The sequence below is a fragment of the Lepidochelys kempii genome, chromosome 14, assembly GCF_965140265.1.
Source record: "Lepidochelys kempii isolate rLepKem1 chromosome 14, rLepKem1.hap2, whole genome shotgun sequence".
In the NCBI taxonomy this organism is placed as follows: domain Eukaryota; kingdom Metazoa; phylum Chordata; order Testudines; family Cheloniidae; genus Lepidochelys; species Lepidochelys kempii.
Window position 1 is genome coordinate 32092356 of NC_133269.1, and position 12140 is coordinate 32104495.

Sequence of the window (12140 nt, forward strand, 5' to 3'; positions counted from 1 at the left end):
CAAAATGATCAAAGACCCAAACCCCTGGGTCTTGGAACAATGGAAACATCAGTCAGGTTCTTAAAAGAAGGATTTTATTAAAAAAAAAAAAGAAAGAAAGGTAAAAATCATCTCTGTAAAATCAGGATGGAAAGTACTTTACAGGGTATTCAGATTCAAAACACAGAGGATCCCCCTCTGGGCAAAACCTTAAAGTTACGGAAAACAGGAATAAACCTCCCTCTTAACGCAGGGAAAATTCACATAAAACAAAAGATAAACTAATCCGCCTTGCATGGCTTATCTATACTGGTTGCAATATTGGAGACTTGGATTAGGATGGGTTGGAGAAGATGGATTTCTGTCTGGCCTCTCTCAGTCCCAAGAGAGAACAACACATAAACTAAAAGCGCAAACAAAAGCCTTCCCCCAAGATTTGAAAGTATCTTGTCCCCTTATTGGTCCTTTGGGTCAGGTGCCAGCCAGGTTAGCTGAGCTTCTTAACCCTTTACAGGTAACAGGATGTTGCCTCTGGCCAGGAGGGATTTTATAGTATTGGAAACAGGAAGGTGGTTACCCTTCCCTTTATATTTATGACAAGCGGTGATTGTGATATGCGGAGAGCTGGGGATTAGTTTGAGGAGCGTCTCAGAGCTGTGACTGTGATGTGAGATCTGGGTTTGAAGCCCCCATGTCTGTTATCAAAGGACAGAGCTGCACATGTACCTTGAGGGATCCAGTATGCATCATTCCAGCACTGAGTTAGGGAGGTTCAGTCAGCAGCAGGACCCAGGGGATCTTCTTGCCATGGGGCTTGTCAGCAGGGTGGTGGGAGAGGAGAGCTGTCTGTGTGTTGAATGAGAAGTGAAAGTACAGTGTTGAATGCAATCTTGTGAGAAAGGGTTGTAAAAGGGCAGGAAGGATTATAAAATTCGACACACATGGGAACAGACTCAGTGTTTGAGCATAGAACAGACGTAGGTAGCTCCTGGCCAGTAAAGCTCACCAAAATCAAGTTGTACTTTAGCAAGAAGAAAGTGTTTGAGTCTGTGTTACAGTTGTCATGTGCCCTATTCCCTGAGTGCTCTGCACCATCTGCAAAGGCAGAGTGCCAGCGTGCAGGATGGGGGTTCTGGGTCATCCTGCAAAGAGGGCAGAGCTGAGGCTGTGTTGCCATTTACATTAACTCTTTATTTTCTGGTTTTCAGAAATTTTAGTTTTGATGAACTTGAACTTTTGATGTCAATGAGCAACCCGAACTCTCCTTTAACAAAGTTGTGGGGTTCTTTGTTTGCCTGGGGGTTTTGCTTGTTTGTTTGTTTTGCTATTTAATTTCCTAGTATTTTAAATGGAAAGATACTTGTTGTAAGAGTTAATGATCACTTAGACATTTGTAGTTCTCATCTACATTTTACAGCTGATACAATACTGTGACAAGAAAATAACAGAAAGACCTACGGAGAATTTGGGGTTGACAGCCCACCCGTGCCAAGCCCCCCCCCAACTTCCTCTGCCACTTACCCCCATATCACCACTGACATTTCTTCAGACGAAACAATAAATAATTATAATTATAAAGAAACTTTGGTGGAGGTGAATGTTACCCACAGGTTTACATTTCAGTCTGAGATTTGTGTCCAGGGTGGATAGAATCTATGAATTTCATGAAATACTGTGTTTTTATTTCATTTTGTTGTCATTCTGTTTTGTGTTTTGGAACAAGCTGTATCTCAGGAATATCTTGATCCAATGACCCTAAATTTTAATCACTAACCCTACTCTGCTCTCCCATCTGGGTGAAATTAGTGAGTGAAATTTTAATCATGTGTAATGTATATAAAGAAACAAATACTAGCTAAAAGGCAGATAAGGTTACTCATGTGCAGTTTCCCACCACAGCCCCAATCTTTAAAAGCAAGGTGTGATAGAGCTTTCAATGGCCAGATGAACTAGTGGCTAGTTTGTTGCTCAAAGGGGATTTAGGGGGATCTGGGTCACACACCCCCTCCATCAGGTCCCAGCCCAGGGCCCTGTGTGGTTCAACCCCTAAACAGGGGAGATGAGTCTCTCTCTCCCTGTCGGGGGGGCAGGGGGGGCCTTCAAAACCAGTTTCCTCAGGCTGCTTCCTTCTAAAGTCTCTTTAGTTTGGGGCACAGCCCCACTAGTCCAGTTGCCCCACAGTTGGGGCTTATCTGCAGGCTCCCCTTGGCTTACTTGCCTCCAGTGGCTGCGTTGGCTGGCAAGTCGCTACTCCGTCCCTTCAGGCAGGCAAACAGGGAGCTCCTGCCCCCTCACCAGTCATCCCCTGGCTGAGCTGGCTCCCTTCTTTTCTCCTCCCTCCAGGCCTGGCATTGGCTGCAGGTATAACGGGGCAGGGCTAGCTGAACCCAAAGGTTTTCTTTGATCCCTGCTGTGACAGTCGGCACTTTCTCTTCTCCTTCATAGAAGGAAATATAGATTTAAAGAGAATACCTACCCCATTCCTGGCTACACACTTCTAAAATCATTCACTGGCAATAGGACACTGCCCCATCCCAGGTAAGTACCTTTGACAGAAGAGTTCTACACACGACACTGAGTGCGTTCATCTCACTCACAATGTAAAGCAATGTAAAGCTGTCTCTGTTAATGAGGTTTCATTTCCTTGGTGTTCCTGATGTCATAAACCTGGTAGGGTTAACAGTCACCTACAGAGCCTTCGGTTTGATATGGAAACCCCCCACCCCACCCCAAGCACTCTCAAAATGAAACCTCCCAAAATCATTTCTGTTTCTTCAGGAAAAGATTCAGGCCCATTTGGAGATTCTGAAGGAAGAGAGAGAAAAGCTTCTGAGATTTAAAGTGACTGGAGAGGTTTAAAGCCTGGAGTATCTGGTAGGTGCCCATTGTTATTAACTTGCAGGGACTTGCAGTGGGCCATCTGTTAGGAAGCTGGTCTCGGGACCCCCCACCCATGGCTTCTCCCAGCAGCCTGGGCTCCCTGGGCCTCTTTTACCCTGGCCTGGCTCCAGCTTCCAGCCTGGCCGGGAGGCTGGACCTCGGGGAGAAGAGGAGCGGTAGATGGCTGGGTCTGTGGTGAAAAGTGGATGGGCCAGGCCCCTTGGCTTCCCTTTGCGGGTGCACCTGGTAGGACATCTGTTTGTAGGCAGCTTCCTCCATGGACTTGGGGAATGTGGGCTTTGTGTTTCTTCATGGGCATGGATGTCTGTGTCAGAGTCCTATGTCTTCGCACACATACACACACCGGCCCTGAGAAATCCTCTCTCAGGAGCAGGACCACATCATATTCTGTAGAATCTAAGCTTCCATTCCAATTAATGAGTTAATTTCTAGCCCTTGTGTCTTTCACAAAACTCCTCCCAAGGTGAGCAGACTATGTCTCGTGCAGTGCTATCTGCCTGAGTCTGCAGACATTTCTTGCATTGTTAATTATTTCTCTCCCCTCGCATCTCTGTTAATGTAGTGCTCAGTCCTGCTGGCTGCTGCTCTGGGTCTGGCTTAACACAGTGTGCTGACTATGTCAGACATAGAAACATACCATGAAAAAATGTTAGGAACAAATGGGAAAGTGGTAGAAAATCCTCTCCCTAGTAACGACAGGGTATAATCATGTGTTAGACATCACAGAATTTTCAAAGAAATTCTCCCTCCTGCAGAATCAGCACTCCATGAACGGACCCTAGACTCTCTCTCTAACCCTTACCTTTCCTTTCTTTTAAAAAAAAATAGATACAGACACAAAACAAGAGGCAGAAGGTTGTATCTGAATTTCAGCAACTGTGGCAGTTTCTAGAAGAAGAAGAGCACCTCCTGCTGGCCCAGCTGGAAAATCTGGAAAAGGCGATTGTGAAGATACAGAATGACAATGTCATTAAAATGTCTGAGGAGATTTCCCGTCTCAGCAACTTGATCAGTGATCTGGAGGGGAAGTGTCAGAAGCCAGCAAGTGAATTCCTGCGGGTGAGACTGAGTTATAAACATCCCTGATCCAAACACAGGGATAGGACAGCTCCTGAATCATGGGCACTGGAGACCAGCAGTCAGAGGTCACAGTGTAATTCAGTGTGTGCATTCCTGAAATGTGAATTATTGTTTCTCTTTGAAGAATTACAGACTCATTTATATTAGAGATGACATTAACTCAGCAAATCCATGGCCCTAGGGCCAAGGCAGGGCCTCTTTTACCCATATCTGCAAAATCCCTTCTCTGGGATCCCCAGTGGGCGGCATTTGGGACTAAAATTGTTTTTCTGTCTCTTTCCTCTCTAGGATGTCAGAAGCACCTTGAGCAGGTATGTGGCTCTATTTCACTTCCCCTCATTCTTCACGATGCTGTGAAAGGGCTTGGAGAGTGTATCGACTCTACATTTCATAAAAATATAAGAATGGCCATACTAGGTCAGACCAGTATCCTGTCTTCCAACAGCAGCCAATGCCAGATGCCCCAGAGGGAATGAACAGAACAGGTTATCGTCAAGTGATCCATCCCCTGTCACCATTCCCAGCATCTGCCAAACACAGGCTAGGAACACCAAGCTGGTTTATAGCCACTGATGGACGTATGCTCCATGAACTTATCTAGTTCTTTTTTTAACCCTGTTTGTGTCTTGGCCTTCACAACATCCTCTGGCAAAGAGTTCCACAGGTTGACTGTGCGTTGTGTGAAGAAATACTTCCTTTTGTTTGTTTTAAAACTGCTGTCTATTAATTTCATTTGGTGACCCCCTAGTTCTTGCATTATGAGAAGGAGTAAATAACACTTTCTTATTTACTCTCTCCACACCAGTCATGATTTTAAAGACCTCTATCATAGCGCCCCTCTTAGCCGTCTGTTTTCTAAGATGAAATGTCCCAGTCTTATTAATCTCTCCTCATATGGAAGCTGTTCCATAACCAGTATCATTTTTGTAGTGCTTTTCTGAACCTTTTTTGAGATGGGGTGACCAGGTCTGCATGCAATTTTCAAGATTTTGCATGGATTTATATAGACGCAATGTGATATTTTCTGTTGTATTATCTATCTCTTTCTTAATGATTCCCAACATAGTTAGCTTTTTTGACTATCACTGCACATCGAGGGGATATTTTCAGAGAACTATCCACAATGACTTCAGGATCTCTTTTTTGAGTGATAGCAGCTAATTTAGACCCCCTCATTTTATAACTATAGATGGGATTATGTTTTCCAATATGTATTACTCTGCATTTATCAGTATTGAATTTCATCTGCCAAATTTTTTACCCAGTCACCCAGTTTTGTGAGATCCCTTTGTAACTCTTCACAGTCTGCTTTGTACTTAACTATCTTGAGTAGTTTTGCATTATCTGCAAATTTTGCCACCTCACTGTTTACCCCAGATCATTTATGTATATGTTGAATAGGACTGATCCCAGTACAGACCCCTGGGGAACACCACTATTTATCTCTCTCCATTCTAAAAACTGATAATTTGTTCCTACCCTTTGTTTCCTATCTTTTAATCAGTTACTAATCCATGAGAGGACCTTCCGTCTTATCCCATGACAGCTTACTTTGCTTAAGAGCCTGTGGTGAGGGATCTTATCAAAGGCTTTCTGAAAATCTAAGTACACTATATCCACTGGATCCCCCTTATCCACATGTTTGTTGACCCCCTCAAAGAATTTTAGTAGATTGGTGGTGCATGATTTCCCTTTACAAAAACCATGTTGACTCTTCCCCAACAAATCATGTTCATCTATGTATCTGATAATGCTGTTCTTTACTATAGTTCCCCAGGGCACTGCAGCAAAATATATGGGGCAAGGTCACATTCAGAATGTAATTCCCATTTATGCATTTAATCCTCACCCTTTAACACAGGACTCTTGAATTATCTATTCAGTGGGAAAGATTGGCCTACAGTATTTCCTAGAGATGTTACATCCCTGGGGAATTGGCTGCCTCAGAACCCCGAGGATCAATATGGGCCTTTCAGCTCAAGGCACTGGTTACAATCATGCCCTGGACAGCGGAATCAAGAGTCTTTACCACCTCAGGACTGTTTGGAGACCTGTGTGGAAGGAACTGGTGGGGGCGGGGGCCCCTGAGGTTTCAATCTAGTTCCTGAAAGAACTATCTGATAACACTGTGCGCATGAAATATGGGAACATACTAGTATTAGTGCATGGAGGCGAAGGAGTGAATTGGTCATGAAAACATGATTCCCCTTTGATGTACAGATCTGCTCTGTCCAGGCCAGAGATGAAGAATATTAATGGGGCCTTTAGGGAAAGGTTGCACTGCCATGGCCAGTGCTGTGCCTGCTCTGAGACTGGGAGAAGTGGAGGAATTCTAACTCCAGGCCCATAAGAGCAGCAACTTCCACTAGCAAGGAATTATAATGAGTCACTAAAAGAAACATAATATCATGAAATTCTTCCTCTCCAGGTGCGAGAAGGGGAAGTTCCTCCAGCCAGTGGAGATTTCTCCTGAGCTGGAAAAGAGACTCAGTGATTTCTCCCAGCGAAATATTGCTCTAATGGAGATTCTGTGGAAGTTCAAAGGTACTGAGAAGGGATCTAGGAAAGGAAACCAGGGTGTGTCTCTGGGACTATGGGTGGAGATGGGCTCTGGGCAACTGGTTCAATTAGATTATGTACCTATTTAATAACAAGTAGAAAGCAGACAAACTGAGCAGATGAAGTAAGGGCCCAGGTGCCAGGATCTTTCACATTGTTTCACTCTGTGAACTTTGGTACAATCATTAAGGTAAAAATGTACAAAATTTGGGGTACCTCAGTTTCTCTCTTCCAACTACAGAACTACGGGGCATGTGCTCCAGAGCTTTTTAGCAGCCCCACATGCAGCTGGAGTCCATAGGATCTGCAGGTGCCCATTACCAAGGAACTCCGGGCCCCAGGTGCCTAAGGCCTTGTCTATCTACACTACAGAGTTTTGTCGATTCCAGTTACGCCAACAAACAGCCACTACTATAATTAAACCACTGTTGCATGTCCACACTGTGCTCCTTGTGTCGGCAAAGCACATCCACAATAGTAGCTTTGCATTGACACAGACAGCTCTGGGTAGCTATCCCACTGTGCCACTGGTCAGAAGGTGCTTTGTGAAGGGTTTGCAATGCCTCATGCAGGCAGGTAGAGAGTCACATGATGAAGGTTTCTCAATCTCATTGTTCCATGGGCATCCTACTGTATGGCCAGCTATTTTTCAACTGCCCTGGCAACCTGCACCCCAGCCATCACTGTCAGAAAGCATGGATACTACGCTGCTGTTCAGTATTGTGCTGTGCTGTGTATTGTGCTTGTTTTGAACACAAGGCTATAGGGGGAACCCAATGGGGGGCTATTTGGCTGGAGGATGCCTTGAAGGAGCATTTTAACACTGAGCCACAGTAACGTGTGTTGCTGTAGTGTGCTGAACCTGGCATTGTTTCTTTGCACTGTGCTATGAACCTTGTAATGATTTCTGTGTGTGCCTGAAAAGTTACACATCTTAGATCCCTTTTTAGAGTAACGCTTGATAATATGACCAAACTGACACTGCTGAACAGTAATTAGGGTTACCATACGTCCGTATTTTCCCGGACATGTCCAGCTTTTTGGTTCTTAAATCACCATCTGGGAGGAATTTTTAAATATCTAAAAACGTCTGGGATTTTGCCACATCGGTCGGGACGCCCTTTGTCCCGATATTGGGGACCGCTCACCTCACCACACACACCAAAGTCCCGGGGCTGGTGGCGCTTCCTGGGGCAGCTCCCGGCACCTGCCCGCTGGCAGGAGCCTGCAGTGTGGGCGGCCCCTAGGCACAGAGGCAGAGGTGGTCTCCGCGTGCTGCCTCCTGCCCAATCCGAGCTGCGGGGGCAGGGCCTGCAGGTGCCGGCAGCGGGCAGCGAGCCCTCCGCCCCCGCCCTGACCCGACCTGACCCGAACCTAGGAGCCAGAGGGACCTTCCGGATGCTTCCTGGGAGCCGCCCCAGGTAAGCACCGCTGGGACTCCCCACCTCGCCCCCCGGAAGGTGCCTCTGGCTCTTAGGGTCGGGTCGAGTCAGGGGTGGGGGGGGAGGGCTCTCTGCGTGCTGCCGGCACCTGTAAGCCCCACTCCATGGCTACGGCAGCTCCCATTGGTGCTTTTCTTTGGTGCTGGCCAATGGGAGCCACGGAGCTCACGCTTGTGGCGGGCGCAGCCCGTGGAGCCCCCTTGGCTGCCCCTGATCCTAGGAGCCAGAGCGACCTGCGGCAGGAGGGGTGAGTAGGCGAGTGGGGCATGGTGGTGAAGAGGCGAGCGGCGAGGGAGCCAGTGGCTGGCTGGTGGGTGGGTGAGGAGGCAAGTGGCAGGCGGGGAGGGTGAAGAGGCGAGCGGCGAGCCAGCGGTGGGCAGTGAAGAGGCGAGCGGCGAGCCAGCGGTGGGTAGTGAAGAGGCGAGCGGCGAGGGAGCCAGGAGCGGGCGGGGTCCAATGGGGCAGAGAGGGGGCAGAGTTGGGGACTTTGGGGAAGGGGTTGGAATGGGGGCGGGGAAGAGGTGGAGTTGGGGCGGGGGCAGGTGGGGCAGGCAAATACCCCCTTCCCCCCCCCCCCCCCCCAATGTAGTGTCCTCTTTTTTGAATATTCAAATATGGTAACCCTAACAGTAATACAAGAAGCCCACAGAAGTGTGTGTTTGTGTGGGGGAAGCATGTGTGACAGCATGTGGGGGGGTTGTGCATGAGAGAGAGAGAGAATGTGTTGGCGGAGCGTGTGAGAGACTGTGTGTGTGGGGAGTGTGTATGTGAGAAAGAGAGACAAATTGTGTATGGGGGACTTCCTGGGGCTTTGAAAGGGGAGGGACACATGTCTACATAGCTGGATGAATGGCAGCAGATTTCCAAACAGTGAGCAGAGCGGTTACGGTGGGCATCGTGAGATACCTTCCGGAGGCCAGTTACAGCAACGTAACAAACACAGTGTCTACACTGACACTTTGTTGATCTAACTTTGCTGCAAAAATCTCTGCCTCCCATTGAGGTGGTTATATTTTGTCAGTAAAGCAGGAGAGTTTTGTCACCAAGAGGTGCATTGTAGTGTGTACACCTCCACTGTTTTGTCAATGAAAGCTGCCTTTTGCCGACAAAACAGTGTAGACAAGACCTAAAGGTCGGCACCCAAAACGTAAACCCTCAATTTAAGGCCACTTTTGAAATGTGGACCCAGCTCACCATTGTGCTCTGGCCCCGTGTGGCAGCTTGTGTGGGCCAAAGGGGCTGTAGGGAAGGTGTAAACCCAGGGGAATCCTCGCAGCACAGGAGCCTCTTGTGCCTCCAGCTCCTCCACAGCAGCTGCAGGCTCAAGGAGTGTTCCCGGGAAAGCAGGGAATAGAGTGGAGTTGTTGAGGGCTGGGCAGAGGAGGAAGGGGTGGAGCAGGAATAATGGGGTGTGGCCAGGGTAAAGCTGTGCCTTTGACACTGCCTCCGGGAGAAGTCATCTAGGGGCCACTGGACCAGAGGTGCAACTCAGGCTGGACCTCCGGACTTCCGCAGCCTGTGCCAATGTCTGCACTGACCCCAGCAGCTACTGAATAGGAGAACCACAAACTGCTTCCCCCATCCTTTTACCAGTGCAGGGGTGAATGAGGCCCATTGAGCCAATTCTCTCCCTGACTCAGTTTCCACATTTATGAAATAATTTTAAGATTATTTGTATTTCAGTCTATGCAGAATGAAAGCCCCATTGTGCTGAGCTCTGTACATATACTGAGACCCAAAGAGCTCACAATTCAGGCTCCTCATCCTGAAAAGTCTCAGCATCCCACTGATGTGAAAGAGGCCAATGTTTGTAAAGTTACATTAATGCTAAAATCTTTGCAGGATCTGGCCTGGCTCATGACAAAATGTAAAAGGAGAATGAGAAATCAGCTGGGTTTGGAGGATGAGGGAACAGAAAATCTGTCTTCCACATAGTGTCTCTTTGAGTGGTTCTGAGGCTTCATGGATATTGGTTCTGTTGATTTGAGACGCTTGAATGAAAGAAAATAGGATGATTCATATTAGCCTTTGTTAAAAATCTGGGTGTGTCTCTGTCTCTCTTCAACTGTTTTTCTCTCATAATTAAAATACAATTATGTCAATTAAGAGTGAGGATGTCACAAATATGACAGCATGAAATATCATCTGTCTTATCCTTTCCCCCTCCAGACATTCTGTCATCTGAACTGGAGACAATAAGAGGGAAATCCTTAGGATCACACAGACCAGGTGAGACTTCAGGTGGAGATTATCATTAAATAAAGAGGAAAATCCCATGAAAACATTTTCATGAACTTCTAGATAAATGTACAAACCAAACCAACACTGACCATGACACACACCCCTAAAAATAAAAATAAAAACAAAAACATGAAATACTAAAAGAAAAGGAGTACTTGTGGCACCTGTGGCTCACGAAAGCTTATGCTCAAATAAATTGGTTAGTCTCTAAGGTGCCACAAGTCCTCCTTTTCTTTTTGCAAATACAGACTAACACGGCTGCAACTCTGAAACATGAAATACTAAGAAATCCCAAGCCGAAATCACACAAACAATCCTGATACCATCTTTAGTGTTGAGTCCCTGCACCCACTGACGAACAGAAACGCTCTCCCTGACCAAGAAACACTCTGAGGCTAGGCCTACATAGCAATGTAAGCGTAAGGGATATGAGTCAGCTGACCTCTTGTCAGGGAATCCTGGGCTTGAGCATCAACACTGCATTTTAACTCTAGGTTAGAAATTTTCTGCACTGGGGGGAAACTCGACTGCCAATCCTGTTTCCTAACTGTGGTGGTGCTATTGATGGGACGCGGGTGCCCGTAAGGAGCACGTGAGTACATACGCCGCGTAATTAGCTCATTTGGTGGCTGTCTCCATTTGAGAGGGCATTATACTGAATTACTGTCTAGTCGGATAACTGGGTTCTCCAGCTCTAGGATCGGTCACATTGGCAAAAACATGCCCCTGTGCCTGTCCTAAGGATAATGAGGACATCAGTCTCCAGGGTGTCAAACTATTACAGTGAAACTTTGTAATTCTTAATTTTTCAAATACGATGATCAATGATCAAGTTTTTGCTTGCTTGCTTGATTTTTTTCAGTTTGTTTTGAAGTTTGACATAAAATGAAGGTGTCAGAGGGAAGACACACACACATTCCAGTCTGGCTGCTGCTTGCTGCAAAGTGGCAAAATCCATCCCCAAGGCTTGGGATGCAGTGTGCTCCAGCAACCCTGGGGAATCCCTTATCCCTGCCATCACCACACCCCCAGACCTCTGGGATGCTGCGGAGAAATTTTGGTGCTGGCTCCCACTGACCACCCTAACAGTGCATGCTGCCCAGGTGACCCTGCACCTGCAGCCCAAGGGAGGGCCTGGAGTAAGGGCCAGTGAGCAGAGCAGGGACCATAGCAGCTGCCCTGCAGGGAGAAGAAGTGGCAGAGCTCTCGGCTCAGTATGGCTGAGGGAAGGATGACCCACCTCCTAACTTTGCTCCCTGCTCCAGGCAAGCTCCGTGCACCACCATGGAGGAGAAACTTCCACCACCACTGTGGGAGGAGCAGGAAGGGGGACCTCTCGGCCAGGTTGGCATGCTGTGTCTGGCATGCTGTGCTGGCTGCCTGTAGCACTGCTCCTCCGCCTCCAGGAACTATAGGATACACCCAGAAGACTTCCACACCCAAGTCAAGCCACGGATGCATGCACATAGGAAACCAATAGGGCTTGGACCCGGGTTCCAGTTTAACATGGGCTCTGACCCTCCAGACCTGCAGGGTCCTGGGACTCTGGATCAGAGCCCTAGATTAGCATATTTGCAGTGTGGATGCAATGAGGGTTTGGCTTGAGCCCAGGCTCAGACCCTGGCTTAAACTGCTGTGTAGATACACTCTCCCTCACCAACACAGATATGTCATTAATGCTGACCCTGGCATTTCCATACATGTCCGTAAGCCCTTTAAATATTAAATTCAAAGGGTTGCCACATTTTTTTTCCTTTCCCCTATGTGAGAGGCTCGCTCCGATTGCACTTCACCAGCATCCCATCTTTCTCTTCAGCTGGGCTGGGCTGAGATCTCCCATTTGAGTTGCTCTCTTTCTCCTCTGTTAGAGATATGGTCCCTCTGTGATGTTGCCACATCCTCCCTGCTCTCTGGGCTGGAGAAGGGGCCACTCTCTGG

At 47.5% G+C, this 12140-nt stretch overlaps 1 protein-coding gene and 1 pseudogene across 5 annotated transcripts in view; one reads left to right on the forward strand and one right to left on the reverse strand.

Annotated features, from left to right (window-relative positions):
- LOC140898275 (butyrophilin-like protein 2) overlaps nucleotides 1-12140 on the reverse strand; it is a 1102357-nt gene that overhangs the window by 766713 nt on the left and 323504 nt on the right. The gene's annotated exons all lie outside the window — the stretch shown is intronic.
- Nucleotides 1-12140, forward strand: part of LOC140897985 (tripartite motif-containing protein 10-like) — a 205099-nt pseudogene that overhangs the window by 189820 nt on the left and 3139 nt on the right.